Raw genomic sequence first — 18,376 nt, 5'->3', positions numbered from 1 at the left:
AGCCAAGATAGTGCTGCTATACGTTTTGTACTGCCCCAAAAAATAAAGATACTAAAAAATTATTTAAAACAAAAAAGGTAGTAGCACGACATTGGTCTCGGTAAAAAAGCCGGCCTGTCTTTGGGTGATGTCAGTACGTTAGTTTACCTAGGGAGGTGAACGAACGCACTGACGACATCACCCAGAGACAGTCTAGTCGATATTTCAAATCGCACACTTTCCTGGAGAGACGGCTCATAGATAAAAAAAAAAAAAAAAATGGGTGCTGAAGCGATCACCAGCTGGGTACTGGAACAATCAACCACATGAATATATTTGGAAAAATGGAAAGAAACTGCGCTAAAATAACAAATAAAGGATAAAAAAGGAGAGAAAAAAAAGACCTGCAATGTAGTCACAGTCTATTCACTCTAGGAGCTGCGATTAAAATGTAAACAATACATACAAGAAAAAAGATGCGAGAAAAATATAAAATCGCGCTACCTCTAAACCCTCCTTGACAAACACAAGTTTTAGGCATTTACAAGTGGGTATTATATATAAAGCTCACTGCTATATCAAAACATTGGAGTATAATGGCCACTAGGGTGCACTATGCAGCCATCTCAACACCCCTCAATAATAGTGATATTAGTGATGAATACAAAAAAGAAAAACCAAATAACATTTCGATCAAAAAACATAACTCAAATTTAAGTTACAACTTTAAATAAATATGAAAATAAAATTAATTGAAAATTTGAAATTGTGACAATACAAGTCCATAAATATTTAACAAATGAGATGTCAAACACCCGTGTAGTTGTGCCACATTTCAGATTAGTTGAAAAACGTGTCCAAAAGAAACAGCGATGTATCCTCCACCAGGCTATAGATTGGCTCCTTACCAGGATTTCCACGATCCCTTATGACAGGGGATCATAAACGGCATGTATTAGGTAGTCACTCCCAATCCAGTGGTTGAGATATATACGGTCCTAGTGGGTCTCATTCACAAGCAATTTCACCGGCATAGGTAAAGGCTGAAATTTTCAGTCATCCCCAGGGAGAAAAGCAACGCAGTGCCGAATCGCAAAAAGTGGCCCTGTCATTGACCGGCAAAATGGTCCGGGGCTGAAGTGGTTAAGTGTGTTACATTTGATTCTAGCAGATACATTATGATATATGATCTATTTTGGTCTGTATGCACTGTATATATGATTCCAATATTGGTCCTTCACGGTATAGCGCAGCTCTTCACTGTTTGTATAATGAAAAATGCCAGCCATTATGAATAGAAAAAACTAAATTCTCTCAATTTGCAGGTATTTCCACTCACTTCCTGTTTGGCTATGGGACAGCAAGTGAAGGGAAATCTCCGCAATGGGACAGCAAGTGAAGGGAAATCTCCGCAATGGGACAGCAAGTGAAGGGAAATCTCCGCAATGGGACAGCAAGTGAAGGGAAATCTCCGCAATGGGACAGCAAGTGAAGGGAAATCTCCGCAATGGGGCAGCAAGTGAAGGGAAATCTCCACAAATGGGGCAGCAAGTGAAGGGAAATCTCCACAAATGGGGCAGCAAGTGAAGGGAAATCTCCACAATGGGGCAGCAAGTGAAGGGAAATCTCCGCAATGGGGCAGCAAGTGAAGGGAAATCTCCACAAATGGGGCAGCAAGTGAAGGGAAATCTCCACAATGGGGCAGCAAGTGAAGGGAAATCTCCGCAATGGGGCAGCAAGTGAAGGGAAATCTCCGCAATGGGGCAGCAAGTGAAGGGAAATCGCCGCAATGGAGCAGGGGGTTATAACCTCCCCTTGCTCTATCAATTTGTATTTATTTTTTTAAGTTTTGCCTATAATTCTATTTCAACTTTAGCAGCCAGTCACATTCCTATTCGTAGGTCGCCAGGGTGGAGCATACAGTGATTGGTAAAATCTGACTGGCTGATATGAAGCGGACATTTCCCTTTTCAGGACTTCGATACGCGACTCTTGCGGAGTGTAGAATACACACCATTGTTATCCGGTTACCGTTATTTTCCAGCTTCCCGGTACATCACATTCCAGAAGGGCCACGTTATATCTTCCTTGTCACTCCGCTTCCTGCACAATCATTTTTTTAGGCCTTCCAAAAATGGGATGACAAAACCTCCCGTATACTGTCATAAAATCTGTACATGTGACAGTTGTAAACATTTTGAGACAAGTTATTTAAGAACTGTTACTGTGTTCTCTCAGAATAGATACAAAAGTAACCATTGATGATCTATTCACTCTACTGCACTGCCATCTAGTGGTTATCTGACGCACGGCAATGTTTAAAGTGGTGGTTCACCCTAAATAACAAGTTTCTACCATGAAATCCAGCATACTAGCGTGAGCTACAGTATGCCTTTATTTTATTTTTTTTTACGCCGTACTCACAGTTTAATCCCGTAGTTAAGTTTCAGACTCCCTGCGGGGAATGGGCGTTCCTATGTAGAGGGGAACATGATTGACGGCCGGCTATGGCGCGTCACGCTTCCCGAAAATAGCCGGAGTAGGACTCTGCTCTTCATGGCGCTATACGGCGCCTGCGCACAGACTAGGAGCTGACTGCGCAGGCGCCGTGAAGAGCCAAGTCCTATTTCGCCTATTTTCGGGAAGCGTGACGCGTTATAGCCGGCCGTCAATCATGTTCCCCTCTGCATAGGAACGCCCATTCCCCGCGGGGAGTCTGAAACTTAACTACGGGATTAAACCGAGTACGGCGCAAAAAAATAAAATAAAGGCATACTGTAGCTTGCGCTAGTATGCTGGATGGCATGGTAGAAAAAAATATTTTTTTTTTAGGGTGAACCCCCGCTTTAAACCAGAAAGTCACAGATTTCTTTTTTGCTTCCCCTGGCCAGCTGATCTGGAGGAAGAGATTGGCAGGGCAGGACCTAGGGTGGTGGTGGGGGCCCCTGGGCTTAATAAATCGAAGGGGCCCCCTGGAGCAGATAGGCGGGGGGTGGGTTGTTACCGCCTACCGATTATAGTTGTTGAGGGGCTGGATCCGCCCACCAACCATGGTTCTGGGGGGGGGTTGGGGGGCTGGATCCGCCGACCGACCTATCGAAGTTGTTGAGGGGGTAATCCGCCGACCAGCCGATCAAAGTTGTTGAGGGGGGGGGGGGGGGTTGGGGTCAACCGCTGGACGGACTTCTTACCTCTTCCCAGGGCTGCCTTCAGTAATTTTGGGCCCCTTACACAGCTGCAGTGAAGGAGGGGGATTGCCGCAAAATTGCGGGAGGGGAATTGCCACGAAATTGCGGGAGGGGGATGCGCGATTGAGGAGGAAGTCAGTGCTGGGGCCCTATGATCTGGTGAAGAATGGAGGAGGAAGTCAGCGCTGGGGCCCTATGATCTGGTGAAGAATGGAGGAGGAAGTCAGCGCTGGGGCCCTATGATCTGGTGAAGAATGGAGGAGGAAGTCAGCGCTGGGGCCCTATTGGGCAATGGTAAGTCCGGCCCTGGAGATTGGGGTTAAAAGCGGTTGTGTACCCCAATTTTACCTACAGGTAAGTCTATAATAAGACTTACCTGTAGGTAAAAATGAATATCTCCTAAAATTGTACAATTTAGGAGATATTCACCTTGCATGCAGCCGCTGACGTCAGTGACGCATGTGCTCTGAAGGTCCGGCAGATGGCCTTGTCGGTGATTAAAAAAAAAAAAAAAATCTCGACCCATGAAATTCCCCAAACGTGTCCCTTCCGGTGCAGCTACGCCACGAAGTAGGGCTTTACCACGCATGTGCAACTTCACCGCTGTTTTATTGCGCATGCAATTTTCAGGTCCAGAAAAATTATAGACCGGAGCAGCGATTTATTTAAACTCGTCATCGGCAGCTCCGCATCCAGCCCCGCCCCTAGGCTGTTCTTTCTACTAACCCGTAACAAGGGAAAGTGGGAGCAGTCCTTAAAGAGGGGGATGGGCCACACACAGTCTTATGCACGGGGGCCCACCCCCCTCTCTCCCCCTGTCCTTCGGTACGGATTAGTAAAAAAAAACGCTGGACGCGGTGCTGCTGACGACAAGTTTAAACAAATCGCTGCTCTGCCCAACCGCTTGGGTCTATAATTTTTGTGGACCCCCGAAAATTGCATCCACTATAAAACAGCGGTATAGTCGCACATGCGCGGCAAAGCCCTGCAAACAGCCATTTTGTGACGTAGCCGCATCGGAAGTGACGTGGTCGAAGAATTTCATGGGTCAAGATTTTTTTTTTTTTTTTACACATCGGAAAGAAGACTCATGTGCGGGTGACATCACGGCTCTGGCCACTCAGCGCCGGAGCCACGAACCTGGAAGACACGCCGAGGGGGAAAATGAAAGCTCCCTCGGCGGTGACCGGGATCTGATGCTGATGCCGACGCCACGATCAAAGGTAACCATTTCATTAATGAGCTAGTATGCTCATTGTGCCTTGGCCTTATAGGGTTTTTTTTTTTGTGCAGGTATACAACCGCTTTAAATGAGAAGAAAAAATAAAAAAATAAAAAAATTAGAAGTACAGCCAAAGCTCATTTGGCTGCAAAGTAGTACCTTGGATTAGAAGCATAATCCGTTCCAGAAGAATGCTTGTAATCCAAGGCACTCTTATATCAAATCGAGTTTCCCCATAGGAATCAATTGATTTATAAAAAAAAAAAAAAAAACAGCCCTCTGCATTTAAATCGCGCCCCTGCCCGACCGACCCAGCCCTTAGCGCCAATCCTTATCCTGAAGTTACGGATCTGACTTGCCGACTTCCCTTACCTACATTGTTCTAACATGCCAGAGGCTGTTCACCTTGGAGACCTGCTGCGGATATAGGTACGGCCCGGCGCGAGATTTACACCCTCTCCCCCGGATTTTCAAGGGCCAGCGAGAGCTCACCGGATGCCGCCGGAACTGCAACACTTTCCAAGGCTCGGGCCCCTCTCTCGGTGGGCGAACCCATTCCAGAGCGCCCTGCCTTTCACAAACAAAAGAGAACTCTCCCCGGGGCTCCCGCCGGCTTCTCCGGGATCGGTTGCGTTGCCGCACTGGACCCCGTGAGGCGCCTGTCTCCGCCTCTCCGGGTTCGGGGATCTGAACCCATGCACTGGTGCACTGGTGTCCTGAAAGGGGCCAGATGCATGGATAGGAGAGGCGGCGATCGATGGACAGTGGGGGGGGGGGCAATGGGCACTTGCGCCCTTAGTGGACAGGCCGCCCCTGCAGAACATAGTTTTTTTTTTCCTTCATGGACGGAAGGCATGTAGGTAAAGAAACCTTCAGCCTTTACAACCACTTAAATTCTTTACCAAACAATTGGGTATTATATTGTGTTTTTGTGCATAAAACTTAATTAAACAAAAAAAAAACTGCTGTGCAAATATCGTGTAACATAAATAAAAAAATAAAATAAAAAAAAGAAGAATGGAACGAACACCCACCATTTTATTCTTTATGGCCTCTGTTTAAAACTATTTAATGTGTGGGGTTCTATGTAATTTTCTAGCAAAAAGAAAAAGCTGATTTTTTTTTCTTCTTTTACACGTAGGAGAGAAATGTCAAAATTGGCCCGGTAGGGAAGCAGCATTGCAACTTTCATACATTTTGTATATCAGTACAATGGATCCATGAAGTATAGTTCACAATCATATGAGGGGTTCTGGCAGGACGAAACGTGCTGGTAATGCGGTGTCCATACTTTACAATAGTAAAATGTTTCTGAGATTTGAAATAAAGAACTGAAACTCAAATCTCATTTGTTACAATGACAAAAAAAGTGACATCATGTCTATAATTGGTAAAAATCTATGATTGGCGTTGTACGTTTCCTGGGAATGTATATCATCGCGGTCAGATAAGTCTCTCTAGTCACATGGGGTCTTGGTGAGATCCTCGCAACCTACGCAGAGTGTCAGCTGACGCCGCTTCACTTTACCATTTCCTGGGGCTTTCCATGTGAGTTTTTAACTCAATGTTAGAATTTACGGTTTATCACGGTTGTTTTTGGAGAGGGAGAAACACTTTTACTTATAAGCTTTCTGGCTATATATATTTATATAGTGTGTGTGTCATTATATATACACATACATACACACACACACACACACACACACACACACACACACACGTGCTCATAAGTTTACATACCCTGGCAGAATTTGATTTCTTGGCCATTTTCCAGAGAATTTGAATTGGAACACCGAAAAAAAAACAAAAAAAAAACACCTTTTGCCACTCATGGTTAGTGTTTGGCTGAAGCCATTTATTATCAAACAACTGTGTTCTTTTTAAAACCATAGTCACAACAGAAATTACCCAAATGACCCTGATCAAAAGTTTACACACCGTGGCGATCTTGGCCCGATAACATGCACACAAGTTGCCACAAAGGGATTTGAATGGCTATGAAAGGTCACCATCCTCACCTGTGATCTGTTTGCTTGTAATTAGTGTGTGTATAAAAGGTCAATGAGTTTCTGGACTCCTGACAGACCCTTGCATTTTTCATCCAGCGCTGCACTGAGGTTTCTGGATTCTGAGTCATGGGGGAAAGTAAAAAAATTGTCACATGATCTGCAGGAAAAGGTAGTTGAACTGTATAAAACAGGAAAGAGGGTATAAAAAAAAAAAAAAAAAAAAAAAAAAAAAGATATCCAAGGTATTGAGAATGCCAATCAGCGGTGTTCAAACTCTAATCAATACGTGGAAAATGAGGGGTTCTGGTGAAACCAAACCACGGTCAGGAAGACCAACTAAAATTTCAGCCACAACTGCCAGGAAAATTGTTCGGGATGCAAAGAAAATCCCACAAATAACTTCAGATTTTCAGGACTCTCCTGAAAACATGAGGTGTGGCTGTTTCAAGATGCACAATAAGGAGGCACTTGAAGAAAGACAGGAGGAACGCACAGGGGGGGGGGCTGAAGAAGAGGACAAGGGGACGGACGACGGACCAGAAGAGGACAAGGGGACGGACGACGGACCAGAAGAGGACAAGGGGACGGACGACGGACCAGAAGAGGACAAGGGGACGGACGACGGACCAGAAGAGGACAAGGGGACGGACGACGGACCAGAAGAGGACAAGGGGACGGACGACGGACCAGAAGAGGACAAGGGGACGGACGACGGACCAGAAGAGGACAAGGGGACGGACCAGAAGAGGGACCACAAGGGGACGGACGACGGACCAGAAGAGGGACCACAAGGGGACGGACGACGGACCAGAAGAGGGACCACAAGGGGACGGACGACGGACCAGAAGAGTGACCACAAGGGGACGGACGACGGACCAGAAGAGGGACCACAAGGGGACGGACGACGGACCAGAAGAGGGACCACAAGGGGACGGACGACGGACCAGAAGAGGGACCACAAGGGGACGGACGACGGACCAGAAGAGGGACCACAAGGGGACGGACGACGGACCAGAAGAGGGACCACAAGGGGACGGACGACGGACCAGAAGAGGGACCACAAGGGGACGGACGACGGACCAGAAGAGGGACCACAAGGGGACGGACGACGGACCAGAAGAGGGACCACAAGGGGACGGACGACGGACCAGAAGAGGGACCACAAGGGGACGGACGACGGACCAGAAGAGGGACCACAAGGGGACGGACGACGGACCAGAAGAGGGACCACAAGGGGACGGACGACGGACCAGAAGAGGGACCACAAGGGGACGGACGACGGACCAGAAGAGGGACCACAAGGGGACGGACGACGGACCAGAAGAGGGACCACAAGGGGACGGACGACGGACCAGAAGAGGGACCACAAGGGGACGGACGACGGACCAGAAGAGGGACCACAAGGGGACGGACGACGGACCAGAAGAGGGACCACAAGGGGACGGACGACGGACCAGAAGAGGGACCACAAGGGGACGGACCACGGACCAGAAGAGGGACCACAAGGGGACGGACCACGGACCAGAAGAGGGACCACAAGGGGACGGACCACGGACCAGAAGAGGGACCACAAGGGGACGGACCACGGACCAGAAGAGGGACCACAAGGGGACGGACGACGGACCAGAAGAGGGACCACAAGGGGACGGACCACGGACCAGAAGAGGGACCACAAGGGGACGGACCAGAAGAGGGACCACAAGGGGACGGACCAGAAGAGGGACCACAAGGGGACGGACCAGAAGAGGGACCACAAGGGGACGGACCAGAAGAGGGACCACAAGGGGACAAGGGGGGGACCAGAAGAGGAGCTGGAGGATGCAGGGGACACTCGGGAACAAATCGGTGCAGCGGCGGCGGAAGTTATAATCGCATTCACAGTTATGGGGACACCGTGATGCATATGGGCAGTGTGATCTATGGGAGTGCTGTGTTGGGGACACCTGATGCAGGCTGGTAGGGCCCCCAGTGCATTACGATGGCGTTGCTGTAGCTCAGGGATATTCAATTAGCGGACCTCTAGCTGTTGCAGAACTACAAGTCCCATGAGGCATAGCAAGACTGACAGCCACAAGCATGACACCTAGAGGCAGAGGCATGATGGGATTTGTAGTTTTGCAACATCTGGAGGTCCGCTAATTGCATATCTCTGCTGTAGCAGAATGTGGGACGTGTACAGAACAGGTGGATCCGGGTCGCTCGGCAGGCATTTTTTGCAGCCTTAGAGGTGCGGGTGGTAATAAATGTTTATTTTGACATTTACATGAATGAATGTATGGAATGTATGAATGCCTAAAAGAAACACAGACATTTGTAATTATCACCTTTTACGTGTAATTACAGGACAAGCCCAGCAACCTTTTCCATCCACCGAGGAGGGGAAACGCAGGTTTTGTCTTCTGAAGTAGAAGGTCGGGTCACGGGGACAATTAGATCACATTTTTTTCAGTTCAGGTAAAGGCCAAAATTCTACAAGGTGGCCAAAAGGCAGAATTCCTACAAAGCAGCCGATTGCCATTCGCTTACTTTGTTTTGTTTTAAATTCTTTATTTTTGCAGCAAAACTTACAAAAAAAAAATAAAAAAAATGATTAAACAAGGTTATAAAAATCATTTTATGCCAGAAAATTCGATAAAACCCTCAAATTTATACTGGGAACCTACTTGAGTTTTTTTTGTGGAATTTAAGTATCAATTGTAATAAAAATTGTAACATTTTAACAGTTCTCTTGGTTTGGCTACAATTCATGCAAAAATCCAAATTCCTACATGCAGTACAATTCTTTACGCATAAAAGAAATGTGGTGCAATTAAGATATATACGCCTTCCACCCTCACTTATGCACTGCCTCCTGGCTTGGTGGCCATCTGTAAGCCCGGTGGCCCCATAATCTTCTATTGCCCGGGGGGCCCCCCATGAGTTGTCAGTCCGCCCCTGCCCCCTAGTGGTGCATGGACTGGAATGAGCAGGGTGGAGTAACAGCGAGATATGGAGCAATAACAGCAGCAGCACAAGGGATGACAGCCTGGAACCCGTATTCAGCAGATCTTGGACCTGAAGCCAACACTGCTGAGTAATGATTTGGCATATCAGTGAAACAAGCCTGATCCTGCCCGGCGCAAAGCAAAGTACAGAGCGGAACAATCCTTTACAAAGGAAACTTGTGCCGAGAAAGATACACAAGGCGACTCTTCGTACACGACTTCTTCTCAGGATGTCAGGAGCCCGCCGACTACTGAGCCGATCTAATGGCTTCTGTATTTTCTGAGTCATTGACCCAAAACAAGTCATTTAACCCTTTCATGCCTAAGCCTATTTCTGACATTTCGGGCCAGATTCACAAAGAGTTACGCCGGCGTATCAGTAGATACACCGACGTAACTCGCAATCTAAGCCCGTCGCATGTTTAAGTGTATGCTCAAACTGAGATACACTTAAACCTACCTAAGATACGATGGCCTGCGCCGTCGTAGCTTAGGGTGCAATATTTCGGCTGGCCGCTAGGTGGCGCTTCCATTGAGTTTGGTGTAAAATATGCAAATTAGTAGATACGCCGATTCACCAACGTACGCTTGCCCGTCGCAGTAAAGATACGCTGTTTCCGTAAGAGCTATGCCGGCGTAAAGATAAAGCTGCCCCCTAGGTGGCGTATCCTATGTTAAGTATGGCCGTCGTTCCCGCGTCGAAATTTTACGTCGTTTGCGTAATTCGTCCGTGAATGGGGCTGGACGCCATTTACGTCCACGTCAAAACCAATGACGTCCTTGCGACGTCATTTAGAGCAATGCACGCCCCTGATTTTTTTTTTTTTTTTTTTAGGGACGGCACATGCGCAGTTCGTTCGGCGCGGGGACGCGATTCATTTGAATGAAACATGCCCCCTACCCGCCGAATTTGAATTCCGCCGGGTGTTTTACGCTACGCCGCCGCAACTTTACAGGCAGGTGCTTTGTGAATAAAGCACTTGCCTGAAAAACTTGCGGCGGCGTAACGTAAATCAAATACGTTACGCCCGCCCAAAAGTACGCCCATCTACGTGAATCTGGCCCTTGGTGTTTACAAGTTAAAATCCATATTTTTTGCTATAAAATTACTTAGAACCCCCATACATACATACTTTTTTAGCAGAGAATCTAGAGAATAAAATGGCAATTGTTGCAATATTTTATGTCACACGGTATTTGTGCGGTGGAGTTTTAAAAGCAACTTTTTGGGAAAAATTAACTTTCACGAATTAAAAAAAAAATTTAAACATCCCTTGTGACAGTAATAGCTGGGGTACTCTTTATGGAGGGATCGGGGGTCTAAAAGACCACCGATCCCTCCTTTGCACTTCAAAGTATTCAGATCGCCGAAAACGGCGATTCTGGATACTGCATACTTTTTTAAATCCGGCGCCATTGGCAGCCGAGAAACCCGGAAGTGACGTCATGACGTCGCTTCCGTGTTTACATTGTGGAGACTGGATCAAAGCCGTTTACGGCTTCGTTTCAGTCTGCGCCTGGACACTGGACAAGCCGGATCGGGCATCGGGTCTCCTGGTGGGATGGGAGGCCCGGCGAGAGGCGGCGAAAGGGGGGGTGGGGGGATGTCCCCTCCCGCATAACATTCGAGCGGCTTTTAGCCACATCTGTTATTTCTGGATAGCCAATCGCCGGCTCTAAACAACGGTAGCGGGATGATGCCTGCAGCTGCATATCGTCCCGGTATAACCCCCAAAAGCCGAGGACGCATATATGCGTACGCTCGGCGCAAAAGGGTTAAAATCAAGAGTTGAGAATTCAATGTGGAAAGGCCCGATCCTCACTGAGACCGTGAGGCCACGCCCGTGTCACTGAGTCCCTGACCCAGAACAAGTATGCAGGTCGCTTCTGACTTCAATGGCTGCAAGCTTCTCCTCTGGGTCTGCGACCCCATGCACTTCAATTGAACTTTAGGAATTATCCGTATCGCAGAGTTACATTTGTAGAGAAATGCATGTCTGATCTCATATGCGAGGGGCCGCTGGGGAAAGCTGAAAATCAAATCACTGTAGTAGTCGGCGCGACCCCATTAGCCCGTACCAGTGTTCATTTCTTCAACTAAAACATTTTAGTCTACTAAAATACGACTAAAAACTAAAAATTGCATTTTAGTCAAGACTAATGCAGGGTTTGACACATTTGCTTGGAATCTAAGAGCCAGCTAAAAAAGTCAGGAGCCAGAAAACGCGCCCCGTCGCGACGAGCTACATACGTGAGTAGCGCCCGCATAGGAAAACGGTGTTCAAACCACACATGTGAGGTATCGCCGCGATCGTTAGAGCGAGAGCAATAATTCTAGCTCTAGACATCCTCTAACTCAAAACATGCAACCTGTAGAATTTTTTAAACGTCGCCTATGGAGATTACGTATGGAGTAAAAGTTTGTCGGCATTCCACGAGCGGACGCAATTTTGAAGCGTGACATGTTGGGTATCAATTTACTCGGCGTAACATTATCTTTCACAATATAAAAAAAAAAAAAAAAAAAACAAACAAACAAAAAAAATTGTGATAACTTTACTGTTGCTTTTTTAATTAAAAAAAAAAAGTGTATTTTTTTCCCCAAAAACGTGTGCTTGCAAGACCGCTGCGCAAATATGGTGTGACAGAAAGTATTGCAACGGTCGCCATTCTATTCTCTAGGGTGTTAGAATAAAAAATATATATAATGTTTGGGGGTTCTAATTAGAGGGTAGGAGATGGCAGTGAAAAATGACACTGGTTTTACTTGTAATGCCAACAGCCACCACCAGATGGTGCCAGGTCACAGAAGGAAGCTTGGGACTTCACAAGGCCGCGGCCTCAATTACCGGTGATCGCGCGGTGGGGGCGGAAGGAGGCACAGAATCCTGTGCCGCCGTCACCTCCCCCGCTGCGCGATCACGGCTGGCCCACGACGGCCGGTAATTGAGGCAGCGGCCTCAATAACCGGCGGGCGCGGAGTCACAATTGCGACCTGGCGCCCGGATTTTCGATGCAAGCTTGTTGTCGGAAATTCCGACCGTGTTAGTAGGCTCCATCTGACAATTTTCTGTTGGAATGTCAGACAACAAAAATTTGAGAGCTGGTTCTCAAATTTTCCGACAATTCCGACACACATAATTCCACGCATGCTCTGAATCAAGTACGAGACGGGAGCGCTCGGTCTGGTAAAACGAGCGCTCGTAATGGAGATGGCACATTCGTCACGCTGTAACTGAATGAAAAGTGCGAATCGTCTCTCAAACTTCTACTAACACGACTGGTATTGAACGTCTCATTTCTAGTGTCGTCTTACGTCACCGCGTTCTTGACGTTCGGAATTTCCCACAAAAAAATCCACGTTTTGTCGTCGGAATGTCCGATCGTGTGTATGCGGCATGAGACTAAAACTACCGTATATACTCGAGTATAAGCCAACCCAAGTATAAGCCCAGACCCCTAATTTTACCCCCCAAAAAAACTGGGAAAACGTATTGACGCGAGTATAAGCCGAGGGTGAGAAATGCAGCAGCTGCTGCTACAGTAATTTTAGTGTTCTAAGCAACCAGCATCCAGTATTCGACCTGGTCAGTCCCTTCTATTCCTCTACAATACAGGTCAGAGGCATGGGCGCACACGGGTCAGAGGCATGGGCGCACACGGGTCAGAGGCATGGGCGCACACGGGTCAGAGGCATGGGCGCACAGGGGTCAGAGGCATGGGCGCACAGGGGTCAGAGGCATGGGCGCACAGGGGTCAGAGGCATGGGCGCACAGGGGTCAGAGGCATGGGCGCACAGGGGTCAGAGGCATGGGCGCACACGGCACAGGGGTCAGAGGCATGGGCGCACACGGCACAGGGGTCAGAGGCATGGGCGCACACGGCACAGGGGTCAGAGGCATGGGCGCACACGGCACAGGGGTCAGAGGCATGGGCGCACACGGCACAGGGGTCAGAGGCATGGGCGCACACGGCACAGGGGTCAGAGGCATGGGCGCACACGGCACAGGGGTCAGAGGCATGGGCGCACACGGCACAGGGGCCAGAGGCATGGGCGCACACGGCACAGGGGCCAGAGGCATGGGCGCACACGGCACAGGGGCCAGAGGCATGGGCGCACACGGCACAGGGGCCAGAGGCATGGGCGCACACGGCACAGGGGCCAGAGGCATGGGCAGACACGGTACAGGGGCCAGAGGCATGGGCAGACACGGCACAGGGGCCAGAGGCATGGGCAGACACGGCACAGGGGCCAGAGGCATGGGCAGGCACGGCACAGGGGCCAGAGGCATGGGCAGGCACGGTACAGGGGTCAGACGCATAAAAATACCATAAATCTATCCCCTATTTTGTGCTATAACTTTTGCGCAAAATCAATCGATAAACGCTTATTGCGATTTTTTTTTTACCAAAAATATGTAGAAGAATACATATCGCCCTAAACTGAGGAAAAAAAAAATTGATGAAAAAATTGGGGATATTTATTATAGCAAAAAATAAACAGAGATAGTGTTTTTTTTTTTCCAAATTTTTGCGCTAAAAAAACACACGAGAAGGTGATCAAATACCACCAAAAGAAATCTATTTGTGGGGGAAAAAAAAAGGACGGCAATTTTGTTCAGGAGCCACGTCGCACGACCGCACAATTGTTAAAGCGACGCAGTACCGCATCACAAAAAATGGCCCGGTCATCGGGCAGCCAAATCTTCCGGGGCTGAAGTGGTTAATATAAGTCTGGCACCTCCCAAAATGTTTTTTCTTTTCTTTCTCTCTTTTTTTTTAAAAATGTTTTTCCATCCACTCCCTCTTCTCCCGCTGTGATCCCAGAACTCCCCTCCAAAAAAAACACAACATTGAGCTCTGTGAAAGCAACCACCGGCCTCTCCCATTCCCAACCTTTCATCCGGCCCGGGATTTCATGGAAAAATATAACCCGGAGCATATCAGTGCGCATTCCAACATGAACGCAACATACAGATACACGCAACGTATGCAAGATATACCGGAGAGCCGGCTACAGAAGGGAATGTCAGGCACCCGTGTGTTGGGTTACACCGTACCTAAGAATAGATGTGGAGTCTGTGCCGGGCGGAGCGGTCATCCATGCCGGGCGGAGCGGTCATCCATGCCTTCTCCTTCCCATACCAGACCGGTGTATTTTCACATTCTGTTGCCCATCTTAGAATGCTGCGGAAGTCACGTGGTGGCCAACTGCGCAATGCGTTCCAAACGCAAGCGCGATGTGTTCCAATGGATTCACGACAGTACACACCAGTGAAACCTCGGTCGGCATCCAGGCTCTTTCCTTAAAGCGGGGGTTCACCCTTAGAGGGCACTTTTCCCCCTTCGCTTCCTGCTCGTTATTACTAGGGGAATCGGCAATTTATTTTAAAATATGTGCAGTACTTACCCGTTTACGAGACGCATCCTCTCCGTCGCTTCCGGGTATGGGCTTCGGGAATGGGCGGTCCTTCTTGAGTGACAGGTTTCCGAGAGGCTTCCGACGGTCGCATCCATCGCGTCACGATTTTCCGAAAGAAGCCGAACGTCGGTGCGCAGGCGCAGTATAGAGCCGCACCGACGTTCGGCTTCTTTCGGCTACGAGTGACGCGATGGATGCGACCGTCGGAAGCCTCTCGGAAGGCTGTCACTCAAGAAGGAACGCCCGCTCCCGAAGACCCATACCCGGAAGCGACGGAGAAGATGCATCTCGAAAACGGGTAAGTACTGCACCTATTTTAATATAAATAGCCGATTCCCCTAGACCGAACGAGCAGGAAGCTAAGGGGAGATTTTTTTTTTTTTTTAAATGGGTGAACTCCCGCTTTAACATCCCCGTCGCCCTGAATGCCGGGTTCGCTGGTATGTACTGTCGTAAATCTATTGGAACGCATCGCACTTGCGTTTTGAAACGCATTGCGCATGCGCAGTTGGCCGCCACGTGACTTCCGCAGCATTCTACGATAGGCAGCAGACTGACACTACAGCGGACTTTCTGCACTAAAATCTCAACTCTTCATTTAACCACTTAAGGACCGCCTAACGCAGATACACGTCGGCAGAGTGGCACGGCTTGGCACCATTACGTAAGGGTACGTCCCTTTTAAGTGCCCAGCCGTGGGTCGCGCCGCCGCGCGCCCTGGTCCGAAGCTCCGCGATCGGTCTCAGGAGCTGAAGAACGAGGAGAGGCGCGTGTAAACACACCTTCCCCGTTCTTCACAGTGGCACAGTCAGTGATCGTGTGTTCCCTGATATAGGGAAAGACGATCAATGATGTCACAAGTCCAGCCCCGCCCCCCCTACAGTTAGAAACACATATGAGGTCACACTTAACCCCTACAACACCCCCTAGTGGTTAACTTCTAAACTGCATGTGTCGTTTTCACAGTAATCGGTGCATTTTTATAGCACTTTTCGCTGTGAAAATGACAATGGTCCCAAAAATGTGTCAAAAGTGTCCGCCAAAATGTTGCAGTCACGAAAAAAAAAAAAAATATAAAAAATAAAATAGCTGATCGCCGCTATTAGTAAAAAAAATTTTTTTTTTAATAAAAATGACATAAAACTATCCCCCATTTTGTAAACGCTATAAATTTTGTGCAAACCAATCGATAAACGCTTATTGCGATTTTTTTTACCAAAAATAGGTAGAAGAATACGTATCGGCTTAAACTGAGGGGAAAAAAATATATATATATTTTTTTTGGGGCATATTTGTATCAAAAAGTAAAATATAGATTTTTTTTCAAAACTGTCGCTCTATTTTTATGAGCCGCGCAAAAAAAAAAAAAAAAAACGCAGAGGTGATCAAATACCACCAAAAGAAAGCTCCATTTGTGAAAAAAGAAAACGCCAATTTTGTTTGGGAGCCACGTCGCGTCGTTAAAGCGACGCAGTGCCGAATCGCAAAAAGGGTCCTTAACCTGGATAATGGTCCGGGTCTTAAGTGGTTAACCGCGTGTTTTTTTTTATAATGCATTCACACTATAGCGTACTGAATCGCAGCGTTTTGTCCCGCGAATTGCGGCGGCAAAACGCCGCGATTGTGAATGCAGCCTGTGACCCCCTCTATGGAGATGGTTCACATCTCCTATGCCGAACTCCGAAAGACGCCTGAAAAAAAGGTCCGGGACCTTTTTTCAGGCGGCAGGCGTCAGGCGTTCGGCGTGGAGATGTGAACCATCTCCATAGAGGGCAATGCTAAAGCATCCCTCTGGCGTGTCGGGGCGGCAGCGGCGTTCACACTACAGGTGTATATACGCCTAGGTGTGAACGGGGCCTGAGAACCAAGCCACTGAACACTGCCAATGGCTCGGTCCTCCCATCTCCCCGAGCAGAGCGCTACTGCCTGTCTGCTCTGCACCTGCACGCTCATTGCAGCGGTGAGCTGTGGTGGGGGCGGGGAGGGGCTCGCTGAGAGGCTAAGCGGCCATCAGTTCAGGCCGCTGGCGGATCCAGGACTTCCCAAGACGGAAAACACGGTGCCTGGACTGTTCTTGGCGACGTCAGCACAGAGAGGACCTCAGACCGCTCTCTGCCGAAAACGGTCACAGGCGTGCAAAACGAATTACACCCCTGTGACCCAGAGGAGAAGCCCAGTCAAAAACAAGCTCAGCCTGGACTTCTCCTTTATTATAAGTTTAACATAATGTGCTAGTATGCCATGCATACTAGCACATTACCTTTCAGCGTAAGAAAAAATATATAAATCATAAACAAAATAATGTCCAGAGGTTTACAATAACGAAGATTGATCACTTGCAAAAACTTTAAACAGACACCCATGACCTAAGACTATGGGAATGGCGAAACGCCCAAAATAAAAAAAGGACGAGTATGTGCGTTTGCAGGAGAGGTATCTTCGCAGGCACACCAGTTTCCGAACTCACAGATTCCACCTGACAGGAAATGATTCATGTCATAAAACACAGACCCGGCTTCATCCTATAAAAATAGCTTACAGTGCCAATTTATCAAACAAGCATTCCGAGACTTCAAAGCGCGTGGAAGTTCTGCGCGTTTCACCAGATCACGTCATTCAATGTGCAGGTCGTCTGTGTATATAAAAGGAGCAATTATTTGGTGGGTTGGAGTCACAGCTCAGAGTCCCTATAATTAGAGGAAGCCTCGGTGACATCACAGGTGTCACACATCGGTATGGAGGAAAATCAATCAGCCGGTGAAAAGAAGGAAGAAGCATGACAAGCAAAAGTGCAGAGAGACCGCGCCGATCGGAGGATTCAGAAGACTGTATGGTCTTCATAGATAAAGCCACATAAAAATAAAAAATTACAGTTGGGGGGGGGGGGGGGGGAGATGTCTGTGGATATTACAGCGGGGGGGGGGGGAGATGTCTGTAGATATCACAGCAGGGGGGGGGGAGATGTCTGTAGATATCACAGCAGGGGGGGGGAGATGTCTGTAGATATCACAGCAGGGGGGGGGGAGATGTCTGTAGATATCACAGCAGGGGGGGGGGAGATGTCTGTACATATCACAGCAGGGGGGGGGGGAGATGTCTGTACATATCACAGCAGGGGGGGGAGAGATGTCTGTAGATATCACAGCAGGGGGGGGGGAGAGATGTCTGTAGATATCACAGCAGGGGGGGGGGGAGAGATGTCTGTGGATATCACAGCAGGGGGGGGGAGAGATGTCTGTGGATATCACAGCAGGGGGGGGGGAGAGATGTCTGTGGATATCACAGCAGGGGGGGGGGGAGAGATGTCTGTGGATATCACAGCAGGGGGGGGGGGGAGAGATGTCTGTGGATATCACAGCAGGGGGGGGGGGAGAGATGTCTGTGGATATCACAGCAGGGGGGGGGAGAGATGTCTGTGGATATCACAGCAGGGGGGGGGAGATGTCTGTGGATATCACAGCAGGGGGGGGGGGGAGATGTCTGTAGATATCACAGCACGGGGGGGGGAGATGTCTGTAGATATCACAGCAGGGGGGGGGGGGGGGAGATGTCTGTAGATATCACAGCAGGGG

The sequence above is a fragment of the Rana temporaria genome, chromosome 3 (assembly GCF_905171775.1).
Source record: "Rana temporaria chromosome 3, aRanTem1.1, whole genome shotgun sequence".
NCBI classification, from domain to species: Eukaryota; Metazoa; Chordata; class Amphibia; order Anura; family Ranidae; genus Rana; species Rana temporaria.
This window is presented reverse-complemented; position numbering follows the sequence as displayed.